Source organism: Triturus cristatus, chromosome 3_1, assembly GCF_964204655.1.
Source record: "Triturus cristatus chromosome 3_1, aTriCri1.1, whole genome shotgun sequence".
Taxonomy (NCBI): Eukaryota; Metazoa; Chordata; class Amphibia; order Caudata; family Salamandridae; genus Triturus; species Triturus cristatus.
Genome location: NC_140583.1, coordinates 450,264,633 through 450,286,850, shown reverse-complemented (window position 1 = coordinate 450,286,850; position 22,218 = coordinate 450,264,633). Strand labels below are relative to the sequence as shown.

Genomic DNA, 22,218 nt, shown 5'->3' with positions numbered 1-22,218 from the left:
TATTGAAAAGCAGCAGTATATATATTTCACTTGTCGCCATGTGAGGTTATCAGCATTTACAAAATTATTTCTTTAAACAGTCTGTTTTCACTGTTGTCTGCATACCGAGCCATGTCATTTGACACTTGCTTTCCTTCGTGTAGTAAAATTTCACGCATGACTTCTGGCATCAGATGTAGTAAAATGCCTACTAAAAGCGCTATGTGATCAAGGCTGCAGGTTTGGCAGCCGAAATGCATCCTGTTGGACCTTTTCTTGATGTGTGAATAAACTACCATCCTTCTTCACACCAGCTTTCGGAGTCTGTGCCCGTGTGTTACGCCGGAGTGCTTGTCGTATCATTGGGATTTTCTTTGTATATATGTATATAATAATGTCAATTACACACACATATATTACCTACTGGCGGTCGCGAGTAGGTAGTTATAGTTAGGACCTATTATCCATAGGAAATTCGTAACATTCTTTTCCCAATAACTTTGGCGCCGGATGACAAATCTTCTCAAAATTTTCAAAACAGGTGGGGCGCTCCGGTCAGCTCCTATCCTGAAAGTTTGGGGGGGATTCGTCAAGCAGGGGCAGAGAAAAAAGGGGGCCCCCAAAACGTGTTTTCTCCATGTTATTTCCCTAAGGAAATTTTGGAACAGGCTACAGTCCGAACTGCTGAACGGAATTACACCAAATTTTGCAAAAGGGTAGCCCTAGGCTCAGACAGAGATCTTTTTTTAAATGGTGAAAATCCGTTCAGTAGTTCCTGAGAAAATCAAAAAATAGAGGTCAAAAAATCAATTTCCCATAGGAAAGTTTAGACACAGTTATAGCAAAAACTGCTGAACAGAATTACACCAAATTTGGCAAAAAGGTACTGCTTTGCTCTGAAAGTGACCTTTTAAAAAATGGTGTAAAACCGTTCAGTAGCTTTTGAGAAATAAAGATAGTGATATCTATGGCCGCGGAGGATCCGCGCACCCTCCCGATCACGAACTTCATGCTAATTGGCTGTCAACACTCCGAACCAGGAAGTGTTGGCGGCCATCTTGTGCCTCAGTAGAACCGAGGCACAAGAAAACAGAAAATCTAATGAACAAAACAGGAAAATGAAGCGCCGGCTCCAACGCTTCGTTAATAATTAGCCCCTGGGTGGGTCAAGTCCCGGGGGCACTGCAAAAAAATAATTGCGGTGGCCCAGGGGGAACCCCGCAGCCCTGGGGACCACCACCCCCGGGGCTTTGTATAAATGTTTGCGGGGGGACACAGCACTCCCCACAGCCCCGGGGACCCCCACCCCTCGGGGCTTTAAAAAAAAATAATAACTTGTGTGCGGGGCTCGAGCCCCCCCACACGCCCCGGGGACAGCCACCTCCCCGGGGCAGTAAGATTTAAATGCGGGGGTCCATAATGGACCCCCGGCCCCGTGGACCACCACATCCCCGGGGCATTGCAATTGATGGGAGCCTCCTGGAGCCTTTCATGGCCCTGGGGACCGCCACCCCCCAGGGCCGGCTCCTGCAGTGTCCCGGGGTGCCCACCCCCGGGACACTGCTGTTTGCAATGACAGGGCGGGAACCTCGCGGCTCCCGCCCTGTCATTGCAAACTGCTTTGCTTCATTGAAGCGAGAGCAGGGAAACCTGCTCTTGCTTCAATGAAGCAAAGCAGATTGCTTTTCCTCATAGGGAGCTGCATATTAGCAGCTCCCCATGTGGAAAAGCAATGTCGGCTCCCGTAGGACGCGGGGAGCCAGCAGGGACCGTGGGGACATTGGGGCTCCCCCCACGGTCCCCAACATATCAGATAGGCCCCGGGGGATGGGGTCCCCGGGACGAATAGTAATTAATGGTAGGAGCCGTTTTCTTTTTAACGCAAAAATAAGGAGTCGTGTACCTAGCACGGCGCTCAGCGCCGCCCCTGGTGTGCACACGAGGGGTATGCGAATCCTAGCGCGAAAAGCTATGCTGGCTCCCGCGCAGGGAGCCAGAGGGACCGTGGGGGCATTGCGGCTCACCCCATGGTCCCCAATGTTTTGTTACGGAAAAATAAGGAGTCGCGTACCTAGCGCGGCGCTCAGCGTGGCCCCCTAGTGTGCACGCGAGGGGTACGCGACTCCAAACAAAAATATTAAAAATGTTTTAATAAAAACCTAGCTTATATGTTAGGATATTGGGTGGCTCTAAAAAGAGCCCTTGTGTTTATTGGGAGATTTTTGTAGCTACATGTAAGTGCCAATGCAGAGTCTTAAGTTATTGAGAAGGACTCTGTTTCCCTTATCTGTGAAATGTACACTATCAGTCCTGTAGATGCCATCCATATTAAAACGCGGATTGTTGTTGTATATGGACCCCATACTATGGTCTCTGGGATAAGCAGAAACAGCTTTATTCACATTTGTTCTAGCTTTCTCAATCTGTGGACAAAATTGATTGGACCTGTTCCATTTCTGTCTTTGGCATATGTTAGAGTACACAAAGGCAGTTTGGGGGAAAAGCAACATCAATTCTGCAAAGGTGTCCTTCATTAGCATTTCCAGAGCTAACCCAGTCAATGTGCCTAGGTCATTGCCACCTAGGCACATATCATGAGGTCAGGTGGTTGGAGATGCAAAAAGGATTTAACCAATGGCATCAATTGGTGCCACTTTAATCCTCTCTGTCCAATCCATTTAATGTCTTCATTTTTCAAAGCCAGGTCTTTGTCAATACCTCCGCTTTCAGCATACCCTTTGCACCACAAAATATAGCGGTGTCCAATAATCCACACAGAAAGCATCTTGAAGGGATTTCTGTAGGTAATCAGAAAATGTCTGCAGCTGAGGTAGGCAGGTGGAAGAATAAAATCTATCTAAAATGGTAGACAAGTTGCTGTTTTTAAGAAAGTAGAGATTTGATTGGCTGTTTAACAACACTCTACATTCAAAAATAGGGTGCATTTCACTTGGTTTAGAAAGCATGTTTCTTACTGGTTATTAACAAATGTTGGAAAAGTACAGCAGAGAGGATAAGGGCAAGCATTGCAAAGCCAACCACTCCTGCTGTTGTCATTTGTAACATTGTGTGGTGAACTTGTGAACTGAATGTTGCATGACATGTTGCTACGTAAACTGACATTAAGGACAAGGGGTGAAGAAGTCAGTTGAAAAGCATTATTTACTATGACCAACGGAAATTCGTTTTTCAATTTGAAAAACACTGGGAAGCAATGCCATTTGTTGTTTATGTCTATATTTATGGAAAAGCTAGTCAGTACCTATGAACTCGTATAATAACCCAGAAACCAATACATGTAGTATTACAATCATCTATACAGTATTGATCCACTCCTCTAAACACGTAAATACTAGTTATTCAGTTCTGCAACTACCCAGTTAGTACCTATGTCTTGCAATAAATGGATAGTGATTTTAAAAGAAAACAATTAAATGATTTCTAGATACAATGTGTAACGCCCTGAACGTCTCAGGATCGTTTAACAGACACGATAATGAGAACGCAACCACTTGTGAAGGTTTAGTTATTTTAATGAAGGCAAAAATAATACAAGGAATAAACAAAGGTTATAGTCACTGGAATCCTCCAGGCTAAGTACGTTACCAGCCCACAGCACGGATGGTCCTAACCGTCCTCTGCATATACGCCGATCCCGGCGTATGCCAACAGAGGGCAGAAATGAAATGGCCGACAATGCCAATTGGTAGGCTGTGAGGGGCACGAAGAGTGTTGGGGAGAATCGAGGAGTCAGGGAAACACCCAGCCGGGGTCTCTACCTGAAGGGAGCAGCCGCTCAACCTCTTCCTCAGACTGCACCGGGACGCGGAGTCACCTCCTGGTGATGCGTCACCGATACCCCAATCACAAGCAAAGAAGACTGAACCGAGAGCAGCCGCTCGATCGATCCCGTGGACTTCCGAGTCTGTAACGCGGCAAACACCTCCTTGTGTGCGTTACAGCTGGCAGTCCCTGTATCTCTGGTCGGGCTGGGAGTTACGACTCCAACCAGCAAAAGCGCCACTGCGCTTTGACTCAGCCGAGTCAAAAAGCGAAGCTCAATGGTTATCCGGTAGAGCTTCCAGGTCCTTCACAGGTGACGATGGGGCAAGACACGGCCCAGGGAGTAACGACTCGACCTACCTCCGTTCTTGCCTTACTGGAGCACCACTCCGGAACACTGCTCTTCACTAAGCAGGTACGTCGGTGTAAACACAATATCCGACAGCGTTGTACCTCCCGGTTCCTCCCTTTATAGGGCGTGTTTTCCTTGAGTTATGCAACAGCTCTCCTGTTTACATAAGGGCGTGTTTTACTTGAGTTATGTAACAGCTCTCCTGTTTACATAAGGGCGTGTTTTCCTTGAGTTATGTAACAGCTCTCCTGTTTACATAAGGGCGTGTTTTCCTTGAGTTATGTAACAGCTCTCCTGTTTACATAACCTCTCAACCGCTAAGCATCCTGGGAGATGTAGTCAGTTTTCGCTGGTTACCGTTTTCCTCCCCTCGCATGACAGGAATTCTTGACAGTACATCCTCCCTCTCAGCGGCTCCCCACGGGTCCAGCGCTGGCAGGAAAACGCCGATGGAACAAGGAGACCAAGCGCGGAGCATGAACCCCTTCAGCCGGTTCCCATGACTGCTCCTCCGGGCCATAGCCTTTCCACGCAACCAGGTACCACAGCTTCCCCCTGCGCCATTTGGACGCCCGTATGCCCGACACTTCATACTCCACCTCCGACTCCACGCATACCGGCCTAGGTGTCCCAGACGGCTTGGAGGGTGCTGGTTTGAGCAATGATACATGAAAGACAGGGTGTATCCGCAATGACTGGGGCAAGCACACCTTCACGTTCACGGGACCCATACACTTGGTAATTCGATAGGGGCCCATGTACTTGGGATGGAACACACTGTTCTTTCGAAACCTCATGTTTCTTGTGGATATCCAGACGTAGTCTCCAGTGCGGTACAGTGGCCCGGGCCTTCTCTTCCTGTCTGCCGCAGCCTTGTATCTTCTCTTGGCCTCTATTAGGACAGCCCTTGAGCGCATCAACGTGTCTTTTATGTGTGCCACCCTGTCCGCTGTGGCGGGAATCCTGTCCTCTCTGAACGGATGTAGAAATGGCAAGAACCTGGGATGTTGGCCATAGTTGCTATAGAACGGAGATGACTGTGTGGAGCTGTGAGTGGCGTTGTTATAGGCTATCTCTGCAACCCATAGCAAGTCGACCCATTCTTCCCTGCCCTGGTCCACAAAACATCGCAGATACTGTTTGAGCGTTTGGTTCAGGCGCTCGGTTTGGCCGTCCGTTTGAGGGTGGTAGCTGGTGGACAGGGCGGTCTTAACATGCAGCGCAGTGCACCAAGTCTTCCAGAATTGCGCAGTAAACTGCGACCCCCGGTCCGACACGATCACCTCAGGTAATCCATGCAGTCGTACCACATTCTTTAGGAGTAGTGACGCCAATTCCCCGGCCGTAGGGACTCTCTTGCAGGGGATGAAGTGCCCCATTTTCGTCAAGTAATCCACCACCACCAGTATTGCCGTCATCCCCTGGTCTACCGGTAGGCCCACCACGAAGTCCAGTGATATGCTATCCCATGGTCTATCCGGGGTCGGAAGTGGATGTAAGAGCCCTTGGGTTCGGCCATGGTCGGCCTTCATGGTAGCACACGTAGGACACTCCTGTCCCCACCTCCTGACATCCACTCTCATGGTTGGCCACCAGAAATGCCGTCCCATGCTAGCCACCGTTTTCTCAAAGCCCAAATGACCTGCGCATGGAGAGTCATGGCACCAGATGAATGCTTGTTTCCTTAGCCTAGGCGTGGGTATCAATAGGCACCTGCCCTTCAGGGGTATCCCGTCCTTCAGCTGCCATTCTCTGTGACTGAGGAGCCACCTCCGCCATGCGAATGACCTGATCCCTCTCTTTATTCCCCTCAGGAAAGTATCCGGTTGGATAACCCCCAATACCATCCTCGGGGAAATGATGGAATGCTCGGTCGCAGGCAATGGTTCCTTAACTGCAGATTGACGGGACAGGGCGTCCGCCTTCCGGTTTTCCGTCCCCGGCCGATATGTGATGCGGAAGTTGAACCCCGCAAAGAAGATCATCCACCGCAGCTGTCTGGGAGAAAGGTGTCTTGTGGCCGTCATGAACTGTAGGTTCCGATGGTCCGTGTACACCGATACCACATGTCTTGCCCCCATCAACCAATGCCTCCATTCGGTGAAGGCGTCCTTGATTGCGAGAAGCTCCTTCTCCGCAATATGGTAGTTGCGTTCGGCGTCGTTGAGTTTGCGGGACATGTACGCAACGGGATGAAGCACCCCTGTGTCGTGGTTGCGTTGGGACAAGATAGCCCCCAGCGCCACATCCGATGCGTCCGCTTCCACCACGTAGGGGAGATCCGGATCGGGGTGAGCCAACACCGGCGCCTTACCAAAGGCGCTTTTCAGGGCCTCAAAGGCTGTGTTCGCTTCAGGGGACCAGACAAACTCCTTGGACTTCCTCAGTAGCTGTGTGATTGGGGCCACCAATCCTGAAAATCCATCTATAAACCGCCTGTAAAAGTTGGCGAAGCCAATGAAACTTTGGACGTCCTTCACGCTTTGGGGCACCGGCCATTCTTTCACCGCCTTGATCTTTCGTTCTGCCATCTCCTGTCCCTCTGGACTCAGCATCACTCCGAGGAATTCCACGGATGTGACGTGGAAGTCACACTTGCTGAGTTTACAAAACAGCATGTTTTCCCTCAGCTTTTGGAGCACAGCTTTGACGTGGTGTACGTGCTCCTCCACACTGGACGAATAGATGAGGATGTCGTCGATATATACGACCACGTAGATATCCAACTCCTCTCTGAATACCTCATTCAAAAAGTACTGAAAGGCTGCCGGGGCGTTGCACAGACCGAACGGCATGACGAGGTACTCAAAAAGGCCGAACCTGGTCTTAAAGGCGGTCTTCCACTCGTCTCCGTCCCTCATGCGCACCAGATGGTATGCCCCTTTCAAATCCAACTTGGTGTAGATACGAGCTTTCTTGACCTGTTCCAGAAGTACACTGATGAGAGGCAAGGGGTACCGATTCTTTACGGTTATCGCATTCAATGCCCTAAAGTTCACACAGGCTCTCAGCTCCCCATTAGCCTTCGGGATGAAGAAGAGTGGCGAGGCGGCCGGAGACTTGGACGGGCGGATGAATCCTAGCTTGAGAAGTTTATCCAGGTACCCCCGGAGATGCACGTTTTCAGGCTCCGTCAGGGCATACAGCCTGCCGCTGGGAACGCTGGCCCCTGGCACCAGGTCGATCTGGCAGTCAAACTGTCTATGTGGTGGTAGCACTTCCGCCTTCACCTCATCAAATACATCCTCAAAACTGTGATAAGCCTGGGGGAGAGCCACATCTTTTTCTGCCGCTGTAGCCACCGTCTGACTCCCGCTCTCATCTGCGTCAAAGGATTCCGTTCTAATTCCACAATGCAGGATGCAATACGGTGACGTCAGTTCGATGCGATGTGTTGGCCAATCCACAGAGGGGTTGTGTTTCTGTAGCCACGGCAATCCCAATATGACGCCATATTGGGGCGCTCGGATGATTTTAAAATCGATTTGTTCCAAATGGTTCCTCCCACATCTCATCGGAAGGACCCCCGTGTGCTGCCCGATGGGCCCCGTCACCAATCGCCTTCCGTCTACAGCATAGACGTCTTCGGGTACAGCTTTGGGAAGAAGCACTAGCCCTAGCCTGCATGCCTCGTTGTGGTCCATAAACATGCCAGTGGCCCCTGAATCCACCATGGCCACAACGGGTATCCACTGGTCATGCACTCCCACGTGCACCATGAGAAACAGGTGTCGTTGTCCCTTAGTGACCGAGTTGGAAAGTGAAGGGATGGATGAGTGACTCCGAGATGCCCCTTCTTTGGTCTGGGAGTCCTCTAGTTTTCCGCCGGTACGTCCACCACGGCTGTTACCGACCGGTTGGCCCGATAACGTGACGTCTTCGGTTTGGCAGGGCATTCACGTACGTAGTGGCCTTTTTTGCCACAATATAGGCACAATCCTTGTTTACGGCGTGACTCTTTCTCCGTGGCTGTGAGGCTCGCTCGTATTGCGCCGATGTCCATGGGTTCTCCCTTGGATGCGGTGGCAGTTTCAGGACTTCCCACTGTCACATAGGATGGAAGGGATTTTCCTTTTCTCCCATGATCCCCCTTTCTTTCACTTAGCCTATGTTCCAGCCGTAATACCAGGTTGATAAGGCCCTCACATGTCTTGGGTTGTGGGTCAATATGAGCCACGGCGTCCTTGAGCTCATCGCACAGCCCGTGATGGAAGAGCGCCGTCTGTTTAGCAACAGGCCACTTGGTTTCCGCAACCAGCCTTCGGAACGCGTTGAGATACTGCACCAGGTCGTTGGATCCCTGTCTCAACTCAAGCATTTCACGGTCCGCCGTGTACGAGACAGCCCTTCTGTCGAAGACCTTCAGGAATTCCTCGCGAAAAGCACCCCAATCACATAAGATGGGGTCGTCCCTGCTCACCAGAGGTACGGCCCATTGTGCCGCATTTCCAGCCAAATAGGATATAAGGAAAGCCACACGAGCCTGACTCGTGGGGAACGCCCTTGGTTTGCACGATAAATGTAGCGCCACTTGTGTGAGGAATACCTGCACTGTGTTAGGATCCCCACTGTACCTCTCTGGTGTTGCCAAGGGGACGGCTACCAGCATTTCCACTACTACCGCAGGGGTCTGGTTCGTGAGGGAGGTGCTGGGCGTGAGCAGGTCCAATTGGATAGCATCCAGTCTGGCTTTTACATCGGCTGTTTCTTGCCTGGAGGCAGCCAATTCAATTTGCACGGTCGCTAAAGCAGCCAGCACATCATCAAGTGTTGCCATGTCTGTTATCGACCGGGAGACAGTTAGTGTTATTAAGGTCGGATATTTTGTAACGCCCTGAACGTCTCAGGATCGTTTAACAGACACGATAATGAGAACGCAACCACTTGTGAAGGTTTAGTTATTTTAATGAAGGCAAAAATAATACAAGGAATAAACAAAGGTTATAGTCACTGGAATCCTCCAGGCTAAGTACGTTACCAGCCCACAGCACGGATGGTCCTAACCGTCCTCTGCATATACGCCAATCCCGGCGTATGCCAACAGAGGGCAGAAATGAAATGGCCGACAATGCCAATCGGTAGGCTGTGAGGGGCACGAAGAGTGTTGGGGAGAATCGAGGAGTCAGGGAAACACCCAGCCGGGGTCTCTACCTGAAGGGAGCAGCCGCTCAACCTCTTCCTCAGACTGCACCGGGACGCGGAGTCACCTCCTGGTGATGCGTCACCGATACCCCAATCACAAGCAAAGAAGACTGAACCGAGAGCAGCCGCTCGATCGATCCCGTGGACTTCCGAGTCTGTAACGCGGCAAACACCTCCTGGTGTGCGTTACAGCTGGCAGTCCCTGTATCTCTGGTCGGGCTGGGAGTTACGACTCCAACCAGCAAAAGCGCCACTGCGCTTTGACTCAGCCGAGTCAAAAAGCGAAGCTCAATGGTTATCCGGTAGAGCTTCCGGGTCCTTCACAGGTGACGATGGGGCAAGACACGGCCCAGGGAGTAACGACTCGACCTACCTCCGTTCTTGCCTTACTGGAGCACCACTCCGGAACACTGCTCTTCACTAAGCAGGTACGTCGGTGTAAACACAATATCCGACAGCGTTGTACCTCCCGGTTCCTCCCTTTATAGGGCGTGTTTTCCTTGAGTTATGTAACAGCTCTCCTGTTTACATAAGGGCGTGTTTTACTTGAGTTATGTAACAGCTCTCCTGTTTACATAAGGGCGTGTTTTCCTTGAGTTATGTAACAGCTCTCCTGTTTATATAAGGGCGTGTTTTCCTTGAGTTATGTAACAGCTCTCCTGTTTACATAACCTCTCAACCGCTAAGCATCCTGGGAGATGTAGTCCGTTTTCGCTGGTTACCGTTTTCCTCCCCTCGCATGACAGGAATTCTTGACACAATGTCTTTGTTTAGTAATACAATAGTATATTTTATAAATATATTTTAATAAAATGATATATATTTTTTTTTAAACAGATATTGCTCATCTTCAATAAAAAAAAAAACTTACTATGACTAGAATAACACAAAAGAAGAAACAAATAAGAAAGGAATATTATTTGAAGGAAACACAACAGAAAAAAAATAGAGGAACTACAACATGTGGAAAAAAAGAAAAAGTCTTCCGGTAAGAGAACCCAAGAATTTATTTAAAAAACTTTCAAAGGCTGGAAACAGTGTGCATAATGTGAAAAGTAGAAATAATGCCTCAAAACCTAACAAGAATAAAAAGAAAAAAGAGAAGTTAATGGGAAAATATGTTCAGATAAATCAATGTATGGTAAAAGAAGAAAGAATCAGTATGAAGAAATTAGAAAGAGAATGTTTTACAATAGTTATCTTTAATTTGTTGAAAGATGTGAAGAAATATAAAAGAAGACCAGCATTTTATAAAACGAAGAAACAGATTGAAACTAGTGTTCAAAAGGCTTTTGAATTAAAAAGGAAATTATTCATTTTAGTATTAAACAGGATTCGAACATAGGCTAAATCAATATGTTTTATGAAAGCTAAAAGTGAAAAAACAGAGAATAATTAACAGAACTAACTTTTGTGATTTTTTTGGGGTGAATGGAAACACAGTTCAAGTTCAGAGCCTTTCTTTAATGAAGAAAGCTATTTCAAACCTTTATTGCATGCAGTTGATATCTCTGGTCTTGCTTATGAGGTTAAAAACGGTTGTCCAGTTGAAAAAGAAACAAGCATTTGCAATGCATTAGGTCTCGCATTTACGCGAGTTTGAGCTATTGACATTGCAAATAACAATGCCTATTGGCATTGTCATTTAGAATGCCAATAGCTTTAACTCGTGTAACTGAGAGACCTATTGCATTGCAAATGCTTGTTCACATAAGACCTCCTTAAAGACAAGCACTGATAAAGCCAGTAGGTTTGATTTTTGTATCCCACGCGAAAAAAGATAACCAAGACGTGACCTGCCATAACACAAATAATAAAAAGCCTCCTCGAATTCTGAAAGAATAATGGATGTTGCTCTGCAGCCTCCGCCGTCGCTCCAAAGTTCCGTGTACTGGAACCCTCCGGGCGTTCCGTCCTGCGTGACGTCATAGTCCACGCCACCTCCCCGCACGAACATGGTGCCCATCACTTTGTAGAAACGGGGCAAGGCAAAAGTGCTTTCTTCCCCCCCTCTCCTCCGCCTAACTTTAAAGAGACTGGATTTTGCAAGAACCCAAAACAATATTAAAACAACCCCATTAAAAAATGCAGGACACACCGCCGAATATAATTGAAGCTCTCTGAATATGGAGGCACAGAGAGGATCTGCAAGAAGATTGGTGTGTAGATGTTTTATGTCTTACGTTTTAAGGAGCTGGGGTTTTGGTTCCGGAGTGGGCGCTCTTTGTTGATTGCTCATGGTGTGGGAGGGGAAGCATGCTTTAGAAGGGGTTGCAATGGAAATGTAGTGTGTGTGGACGAGTGCATATGGCATCTGCAGCTTGCACTGTGTCCCAATGAGACCCTTTTCTCATGTACAACGTGCTGTTGTGTATTTAGTAGGGCAAACTAGTGTATTCCGGGGGCAGGTTGTGGTGTTTGTGGATTAATGGGCGACTGGCTGCATGCAGGTTGTTTATTTACATTGTGTGGAGCACGTTTGCCTGTTTTGCTAGCTGAACCTTGCGGTGTGTTGCGAAGCACGCTGCTGTTTTCTTTCTGTATAGCCTGGGAACCGATTGAAAAATACCGAGGTGCGTTGTGTGGGGTCTTTTGAGTGTTGTTTTGTGCATTTTTGGTAAGGCGCTGCAATGTATTTCGTGCCTTGTGATGCAGGCGGTGCAGTGTATTTTGTGCCATGTGAGGCGGGCGGCTGCAGCGTATTTGTGTGCATTGTGTTGTGGGGGTGCCCTCGTCCCTCCGGCGGCGCACACTGGGCTGCCCGGGTCCTTGCTGGGACTCCTGCTGGTCGCTGGGCGTGTTGCTGGGGACCTGTTTGTGAGAGTGTGAACGTGCAGCCTGGGCAGTCTGCCTCTGTGCCTGCAGAGCAGCTGGGGGTGGGGGCAGAGGAGGGACTCCAAGAGCCACTTGAAAGCTCTTTGCTGGGAGGAGGGGGCGGTGTGTGTAAGCTGAGGCCTCACTAGCTCTGCCTCGTCACTTTCTTTCTGAGGAAAGTTGCTCGTACTGAGTTGCGGAGGCTTCCTGTTTCCCTATCAGACATATAGTGACGTTGGCAGACGGATGACGTACGTACGGATGACGTATGATTGGGGAGGGGGCTGATGGTTGGTAGGCCGTGCAGGGTTCTTTTCCCTGAATCCCCAGACGACACGTGATTTGTGGATGTGAACGTTTTAGACATGGATTAAGCTCAAGGCCTCTTTAGCGACCGTGTTTCTTTTCTTTCAAAAAAATTTTGTTGAAAGAACGGCACGACTGGAGTGGGGGGGCGACTGTGCGGTATGTGAATGGGCCTTATGTCGTAGGTTTGTTGTTATACGTAAATGAAAGGACATTTATTCAAGTCCACATTTATGAACGTACTGGTCTACCAACTGTCTCCAATAGGAGCTGGCGCTTTAAAAAAAAAAAAAAACATTGGCCGCACGCGCGCCTCGCGTTTAAAGTTTTAAAAAAAAGAAAAAAAAAAAGACAAGCCCGGCGGAGCATGGCGTGCGCGCGCTTGGGGGCGGGGTAGGGCATTCCAGGCAGGGGAGCGGACCCTTTGAAGTGCTCCCAAAAAGCGGATTGCATGGCGGCACGATGCGCGTGATTGTGCGCGTGCTAGCAATGCAATCCGCTTTTTGGGAGCACTTTTCCAACCCGCTTTCAATAGTCTTGCTTTGCGATCGCTTACGCGATAGCAAGGCGAGACCTAAAAATGGTTCCTAGAAATGTTGAAGAATTGGTAGCTGATGAAGTTCTAGGGAGGCGTACTAAAGCCCCAGTGTATTCTTGGGATTGTAGTAGTATATGCAGTATACGTCAAGAATCTATTGATATTTTTTGTAATTTCTTACGAGAGTATAGTAAAAAAAAAAGTCTTAAAAGATTAAGATGTTGCAAGGACTAGACTCTTGCAGAGTGAGAAAAAATACTGGTTTGCAAGGTCATTCTCTGGCTTGTCTTTCTAGAAAAGTATGTCAAAGTGTGTTTCATCATTTTAGAGTGTTAGCAGTACATCATTCTCAAATGCGGAAGTTAGTGAGAAGATTGTATTAAGCAAAAAGTCCAGCAATATTTTTAAATGAATTAAACAGTGCGCTTGTGCATGGGTCAGTATCAGAAAGGTTTGTGATGAAATAGAGTTTTGTTACTTTGGTCCTGAAGAAGAGAGTAGACAAAGTGAGACATTGATAGAAGTAGGCATTGAAGAAAACGTGGAAAAGATTAGTACAGAGAAATTTGAAGAAGAAATTACAAAGTTTAAGGTAAATTTGTGTGAAAGGCCAAATTATACTAGTATTTGTTGTCGACGAACTCACTATAAAAATCAGACTAGGACTGTTGATCTGTATTTAAAAAGTGAAATCAGAAAATGTCTGCAGCTGAGGTAGGCAGGTGGAAGAATAAAATCTATCTAAAATTGTGGACAAGTTGCTGTTTTTAAGAAAGTAGAGATTTGATTGGCTGTTTAACAACACTCTACATTCAAAAATAGGGTGCATTTCACTTGGTTTAGAAAGCATGTTTCTTACTGGTTATTAACAAATGTTGGAAAAGTACAGCAGAGAGGATAAGGGCAAGCATTGCAAAGCCAACCACACCTGCTGTTGTCATTTGGAACATTGTGTGGTGAACTTGTGAACTGAATGTTGCATGACATGTTGCTACGTAAACTGACATTAAGGACAAGGGGTGAAGAAGTCAGTTGAAAAGCATTATTTACTATGACCAACGGAAATTCGTTTTTCAATTTGAAAAACACTGGGAAGCAATGCCATTTGTTGTTTATGTCTATATTTATGGAAAAATAGAGGGAACATTTGCCAATACTGGTTCACCCTTGCAGAGTGTGTTGATCTACATTCTCAGTGTGAAAAAGAAAATCCTGCGCGAGTGTGTGAGATTTTTCATTCAACAGATTTATTTAAAGGTGAGTTACATATTTTTGAGGTTAATTTAAAAAAAGATTTGAAATTTTTATGAAACTGTGTTTGAAATATATTATAAAATGCACAGATGTATATTGGGATTATTTTTATTGTATTTGAAATTTGCTTAAAAAGCAGTATGTACAGTAATATATTTAAGTGTGTTGGAAGATATAGTTGAATGAAGGCTTTTATTTACTATTAATTGGTTAAATATGTACTAAGAAGGTGTATTTTCTAAAATATTCATATAAGGTGTAGTTTATTAGGCATGATTATTTCTTCTGTGTAAAAAAGTATAGTTTAAAAATATTGCATATAAATAAGTGTGGTAAAATGAGGTACAATTGTGCTGTTTGCAAGATGATCATATAAAGTGTTAATAATTATGAATCTGTTATTAGTTGGTACAGTTTCTGCAGTTTTTAAAATCCTTATAAAAATAAAGTGTTCTTTATTACTGTTCTTCATCAGGTCTGTTGAGAGGTACAGTTTGATGAAGTTGCATATTTGTAGATTTAAAGGACAATATATAGCTGCAAAGAAAGTCAGTACATTTTATTCTTTCTAGTATGTAGTAGTTAGTATGTCATGAGTCAGGTTTTTGTTTACATTATATTTACATTTGTATAAATTAATGATAGGTATTTAATATATTAGAGGACTGCAAAGGTGGTGAAAATGTGATTTTATAAGTGTATGAGAAGGGATTTTGTGGGTCTATAATGTGTAATTTCGTAGTTAGTATACAAGTAAATGTGCACAATCTATGAGGTGATTTAATCCCCTGTACACTACTGATTTACTCCTGCAAAAATCCATACAGTAGCCATGCAGATAAGCAATCACACCGTTATTCCCTGTCCAATCCTCCTATCATCCTGACAGCACCATGTCTGTATCTGCTCTGTGCTGGAACACAAGCACTTAAAAACGCACCCTTCTGTCAACTACCACCACTCTTTCTATCTAGTTACCGTGCATACACCTATAGAATGCTTCAGGCATTAAGACACATAGTGTACAGTGAAATATGCGCAATGTATGCAGGCCTGTAACCCCCAGCAGACTACGGATCCATCATTCCAATAAGCCAAGCAGTATTCATGCAGTGCCCCAATCAGCCACTGTCCACTCCTGCAATTATCCTGACAGAAGCATGTCCTTATCTAATTGCTGTGCCAACACACGAGCACCTATAAACTCTCCCTGCTGTGAACTACCAGCACTTTAACTATCCTCTCCGTATTCATGCACTTGTAGAACCACTCAGGCATTAAGACAAGCAGTGGTACAGTGAAATGTGCACAATATATGCAGGCCTCTAACCCCCAGCAGACTACTGATTCACCCTTGGAATAAGCCAGGTAGTATTCATGCTGTGCCTCAATCAGACTGTCACTCTCTGCCCACTCCTGTAATCATACTGACAGAAGCATGTCCTTATCTAATTTCTGTGCCAACACACAAGCACTTCAAAACTCACCCTCCTGTCAACTACCAGCACTCTCACTATCTAGTCACTGTGCATACACCTATAGAATGCCTCAGGCATTAGGACACATAGTGCTACTGTGAAATGTGCGCAATGTATGCAGGCCTGTAACCCCCAGCAGAGTACGGATTCACCCTTCCAATAAGCCTGATAGTATTCATGTAGTGCCCCAATCAGCCTATCAGTCTCTATTCACTCCTGCAATTATCCTGACAGAAACATGTCCTTATCTATACGCTGTGCTAACACACAAGCACTTAAAAACTCACCCTCCTGACAACTTCCAGCACTCTCACCATCTAGTCACTGTCCATATACCTGTAGAATGCCTCTGGCATTAAGACAAATAGTGCTACAGTGAAATGTGTGCAATGTATGCAGGCTCTTCACCCCCTGCAGACTACTGAGTCACCCTTGCAATAAGCCAGGTAGTATTTAGTGCCCTAATCAGGCTGTCACTCTTTGTCCACTCCTGAAATCATGCTCACAGAAGCATGTCCTTATCTAATCTCTGTGCCAACACCCAAGCACTTAGAAAGTCTTTCTGCTGTCAACTACCAGCAGTGTTACTAGCCAGTCACTATCCATGTGTTTGTAGAATGACTATGGCATTAAGACAAGCGGTGGTACAGTCAAATGTGCACAATGTATGCAGGCCTCTAACCCCCAGCAGACTACTGATTCACCCTTACAATAAGCCAGGTAGTATTTATTTAGTGTCGCAATCAGACTGTCACTCTGTGTCCACTCCTGCAATCATCCACACAGAATCATGTCCTTGACTAATCACTGTGCAGAAACACAAAGATTTCAAAATTCACCATTCTCTTTCATTGCAGAACTCAAATGATCCAGTCAGTACCTATGAACTCGTATAATAACCCAGAAACCAATACATGTAGTATTACAATCATCTATACAGTATTGATCCACTCCTCTAAACACGTAAATACTAGTTATTCAGTTCTGCAATTACCCAGTTAGTACCTATGTCTTGCAATAAATGGATAGTGATTTTAAAAGAAAACAATTAAATGATTTCTAGATACAATGTCTTTGTTTAGTAATACAATAGTATATTTTATAAATATATTTTAATAAAATGATATATATTTTTTTTAAACAGATATTGCTCATCTTCAATAAAAAAAAAAAACTTACTATGACTAGAATAACACAAAAGAAGAAACAAATAAGAAAGGAATATTATTTGAAGGAAACACAACAGAAAAAAAATAGAGGAACTACAACATGTGGAAAAAAAGAAAAAGTCTTCCGGTAAGAGAACCCAAGAATTTATTTTAAAAACTTTCAAAGGCTGGAAACAGTGTGCATAATGTGAAAAGTAGAAATAATGCCTCAAAACCTAACAAGAATAAAAAGAAAAAAGAGAAGTTAATGGGAAAATATGTTCAGATAAATCAATGTATGGTAAAAGAAGAAAGAATCAGTATGAAGAAATTAGAAAGAGAATGTTTTACAATAGTTATCTTTAATTTGTTGAAAGATGTGAAGAAATATAAAAGAAGACCAGCATTTTATAAAACGAAGAAACAGATTGAAACTAGTGTTCAAAAGGCTTTTGAATTAAAAAGGAAATTATTCATTTTAGTATTAAACAGGATTCGAACATAGGCTAAATCAATATGTTTTATGAAAGCTAAAAGTGAAAAAACAGAGAATAATTAACAGAACTAACTTTTGTGATTTTTTGGGGGTGAATGGAAACACAGTTCAAGTTCAGAGCCTTTCTTTAATGAAGAAAGCTATTTTCAAACCAATAGTTTATTGCATGCAGTTGATATCTCTGGTCTTGCTTATGAGGTTAAAAACGGTTGTCCAGTTAAAAAGAAACAAGCATTTGCAATGCATTAGGTCTCGCATTTACGCGAGTTTGAGCTATTGACATTGCAAATAACAATGCCTATTGGCATTGTCATTTAGAATGCCAATAGCTTTAACTCGTGTAACTGAGAGACCTATTGCATTGCAAATGCTTGTTCACATAAGACCTCCTTAAAGACAAGCACTGATAAAGCCAGTAGGTTTGATTTTTGTATCCCACGCGAAAAAAGATAACCAAGACGTGACCTGCCATAACACAAATAATAAAAAGTCTCCTCGAATTCTGAAAGAATAATGGATGTTGCTCTGCAGCCTCCGCCGTCGCTCCAAAGTTCCGTGTACTGGAACCCTCCGGGCGTTCCGTCCTGCGTGACGTTATAGTCCACGCCACCTCCCCGCACGAACATGGTGCCCATCACTTTGTAGAAACGGGGCAAGGCAAAAGTGCTTTCTTCCCCCCCTCTCCTCCGCCTAACTTTAAAGAGACTGGATTTTGCAAGAACCTAAAACAATATTAAAACAACCCCATTAAAAAAAATGCAGGACACACCGCCGAATATAATTGAAGCTCTCTGAATATGGAGGCACAGAGAGGATCTGCAAGAAGATTGGTGTGTAGATCTTTTATGTCTTACGTTTTAAGGAGCTGGGGTTTTGGTTCCGGAGTGGGCGCTCTTTGTTGATTGCTCATGGTGTGGGAGGGGAAGCATGCTTTAGAAGGGGTTGCAATGGAAATGTAGAGTGTGTGGACGAGTGCATATGGCATCTGCAGCTTGCACTGTGTCCCAATGAGACCCTTTTCTCATGTACAACGTGCTGTTGTGTATTTAGTAGGGCAAACTAGTGTATTCCGGGGGCAGGTTGTGGTGTTTGTGGATTAATGGGCGACTGGCTGCATGCAGGTTGTTTATTTACATTGTGTGGAGCACGTTTGCCTGTTTTGCTAGCTGAACCTTGCGGTGTGTTGCGAAGCACGCTGCTGTTTTCTTTCTGTATAGCCTGGAAACCAATTGAAAAATACCGAGGTGCGTTGTGTGGGGTCTTTTGAGTGTTGTTTTGTGCATTTTTGGTAAGGCGCTGCAATGTATTTCGTGCCTTGTGATGCGGGCGGTGCAGTGTATTTTGTGCCATGTGAGGCGGGCGGCTGCAGCGTATTTGTGTGCATTGTGTTGTGGGGGTGCCCTCGTCCCTCCGGCGGCGCACACTGGGCTGCCCGGGTCCTTGCTGGGACTCCTGCTGGTCACTGGGCGTGTTGCTGGGGACCTGTTTGTGAGAGTGTGAACGTGCAGCCTGGGCAGTCTGCCTCTGTGCCTGCAGAGCAGCTGGGGGTGGGGGCAGAGGAGGGACTCCAAGAGCCACTTGAAAGCTCTTTGCTGGGAGGAGGGGGCGGTGTGTGTGAGCTGAGGCCTCACTAGCTCTGCCTCGTCACTTTCTTTCTGAGGAAAGTTGCTCGTACTGAGTTGCGGAGGCTTCCTGTTTCCCTATCAGACATATAGTGACGTTGGCAGACGGATGAGGTACGTACGGATGACGTATGATTGGGGAGGGGGCTGATGGTTGGTAGGCCGTGCAGGGTTCTTTTCCCTGAATCCCCAGACGACACGTGATTTGTGGATGTGAACGTTTTAGACATGGATTAAGCTCAAGGCCTCTTTAGCGACCGTGTTTCTTTTCTTTCAAAAAAATTTTGTTGAAAGAACGGCACGACTGGAGTGTGGGGGCGACTGTGCGGTATGTGAATGGGCCTTATGTCGTAGGTTTGTTGTTATACGTAAATGAAAGGACATTTATTCAAGTCCACATTTATGAACGTACTGGTCTACCAACTGTCTCCAATAGGAGCTGGCGCTTTAAAAAAAAAAAACATTGGCCGCACACGCGCCTCGCGTTTAAAGTTTAAAAAAAAAGAAAAAAAAAAGACAAGCCCGGCGGAGCATGGCGTGCGCGCGCTTGGGGGTGGGGTAGGGCATTCCAGGCAGGGGAGCGGACCCTTTGAAGTGCTCCCAAAAAGCGGATTGCATGGCGGCACGATGCGCGTGATTGTGCGCGTGCTAGCAATGCAATCCGCTTTTTGGGAGCACTTTTCCAACCCGCTTTCAATAGTCTCGCTTTGCGATCGCTTACGCGATAGCAAGGCGAGACCTAAAAATGGTTCCTAGAAATGTTGAAGAATTGGTAGCTGATGAAGTTCTAGGGAGGCGTACTAAAGCCCCAGTGTATTCTTGGGATTGTAGTAGTATATGCAGTATACGTCAAGAATCTATTGATATTTTTTGTAATTTCTTACGAGAGTATAGTAAAAAAAAAAGTCTTAAAAGATTAAGATGTTGCAAGGACTAGATTCTTGCAGAGTGAGAAAAAATACTGGTTTGCAAGGTCATTCTCTGGCTTGTCTTTCTAGAAAAGTATGTCAAAGTGTGTTTCATCATTTTAGAGTGTTAGCAGTACATCATTCTCAAATGCGGAAGTTAGTAAGAAGATTGTATTAAGCAAAAAGTCCAGCAATATTTTTAAATGAATTAAACAGTGCGCTTGTGCATGGGTCAGTATCAGAAAGGTTTGTGATGAAATAGAGTTTTGTTACTTTGGTCCTGAAGAAGAGAGTAGACAAAGTAAGACATTGATAGAAGTAGGCATTGAAGAAAACGTGGAAAAGATTAGTACAGAGAAATTTGAAGAAGAAATTACAAAGTTTAAGGTAAATTTGTGTGAAAGGCCAAATTATACTTGTATTTGTTGTCGACGAACTCACTATAAAAATCAGACTAGGACTGTTGATCTGTATTTAAAAAGTGAAAAAGACAATAATGATAAGTGGAAGGAATTTACAACTTATTTGTTGGTAGAGGATTGCTTTGATTTGGGTACTAATCAACGTATTTGTAAATATTGTTATAATAAATTAGAGGATAATAAAATGCCAGGAAGAACTGTCCATCATGATCTGGAGTTGGTACCTATTCCTCAAGAACTGATGGATTTAAACATGTATGAGTGTATTCTAATTCAATCTGTGCACCCGTTTCAGGCTATTGTTCGTATAGAGCATAAAACAGGTAAATTGCCTCCCACAGATTTACAGAGAGGATTAAAAGGAAGAGTTGTATATTTACCTCTAGATTTAAAGAAAAATATTGAAACTATTTGTGTAGATAAAGAAGAAAGTGAACCCTTAATTATTCTTGTGAATGGTGTTCCTACTAAGAGTATGAAAATCTGGCAGAAATTAGTGGATGTAAGGAAAGTGCAAAAGGCAACATTGTATCTTATAAAGAATAATGAATACTACAAACATGTGTATGTGGAAGAAGAAGAAATACTTTTAGGGGATGATAGTGAAATGTCAAGTGGTCAAATTGAGAAAGTGGACATATCCAAAAGAGAAGAAATTTATGAACATTATAGTGTACATCCTTTACATTTTAAAGAAGTGTTGGGGAATACTATTGCATTATTCCAAATGAAGAAAGTGAAGGGGAATCCCTTGAGTGTTTGGGAAAAGGATTTGGAAGCTCATTGTTTTCCCCAGCTGTTCCCAACTGGAAAAGGTGGACAATATGACAAACGATCAATACAGATTCCTGCATCAGAATACCAGACAACAAGATTGTATGCAGACGATCCTAGATTTCGACAACGTATCCCATATATATTTCATCTTTTGTTTGAGAGTGACTTGTCTGGACTTTCATATGCAGTCAACCATATATTAAAAACAGGAGTACATCTTTGAAATGTTTCTGCAAAGGAATTAATGGAAAAAGTACATTAGAGAGATCATTTGGAATCTCAACTGATTAATTTGATGGCATGTCAGCGTGGTACTAATGAGTATTGGTATCGTCATCATGGAGAACTGCATGCTAAGGAATTTAGGAACTCCAACGTGGTTTGTTACCCTAAGCTGTGCTGAATACGCATGGAATGATTTACTTCAATTTCTTCGAGAAGCAAGATCAAACATTAAAAACATTGAATTCAAGACTACTTGGCTAACTTTTTATTTTTTTTATTTTTTTCTTTCCCTTATTGGTATCAGTCCATTCTAAGTATGATTGTGCATCCATTGCAACAGTGGATCCCAAATCATCAAACCAATTTTACGTTTGTTATGCCCTTTTCTTTTATATATTGCCAACTCCAGGCTGCATGTTGCTAATAAACGGGCTCTCCATTGCTGAAAAGCCAGTGGATTTGGGTCTAGCCAGGCTGAAGCTATACACAACCTATAGACGGCCATGGCCACAAAGATCAATCCTTGCATATATTTCGGCCGGATAACAATCGCTGTGCCCAACAGTATTTCCTCGGTAGTGATACCAATTCGTGTTTTAAATATTTCTGATAAAAAGTTGGAGATTTCTGCTATCAAACTTGACAATGCATTACAAGAGGCAAATATATGCACGCCATCAGCCTCCGACAGTGTGCATCGTGGACATGTTGTACCCTTTCCAGTCCCCCATTTTGCTATCTTATTCGGGGTATAATACAATGAAAAAAAAGTTTTATAATATTGGGCTTGTAATTTTATTGACATAAAGTAGGTCTGTTGGCCATCTGTTTTTCCATGTCATCTGGACACAGCGAGTTCAGAGATTCATAAATCTCGCCAATGGTTAAAACAGATCTTTTACGTATATTCTCTATAATTTGAATTGCTTGGAATTTTACCCCCCCCCCCCCCTTTCTTCGTCAAAAAATCTCTC

General features: G+C 44.7%; 1 protein-coding gene across 6 annotated transcripts in view; it reads right to left on the bottom strand.

Annotated features, from left to right (window-relative positions):
- The window catches only part of GABPB1 (GA binding protein transcription factor subunit beta 1), a 600,584-nt gene that overhangs the window by 371,256 nt on the left and 207,110 nt on the right, over positions 1-22,218 (bottom strand). The window lies entirely within an intron of this gene.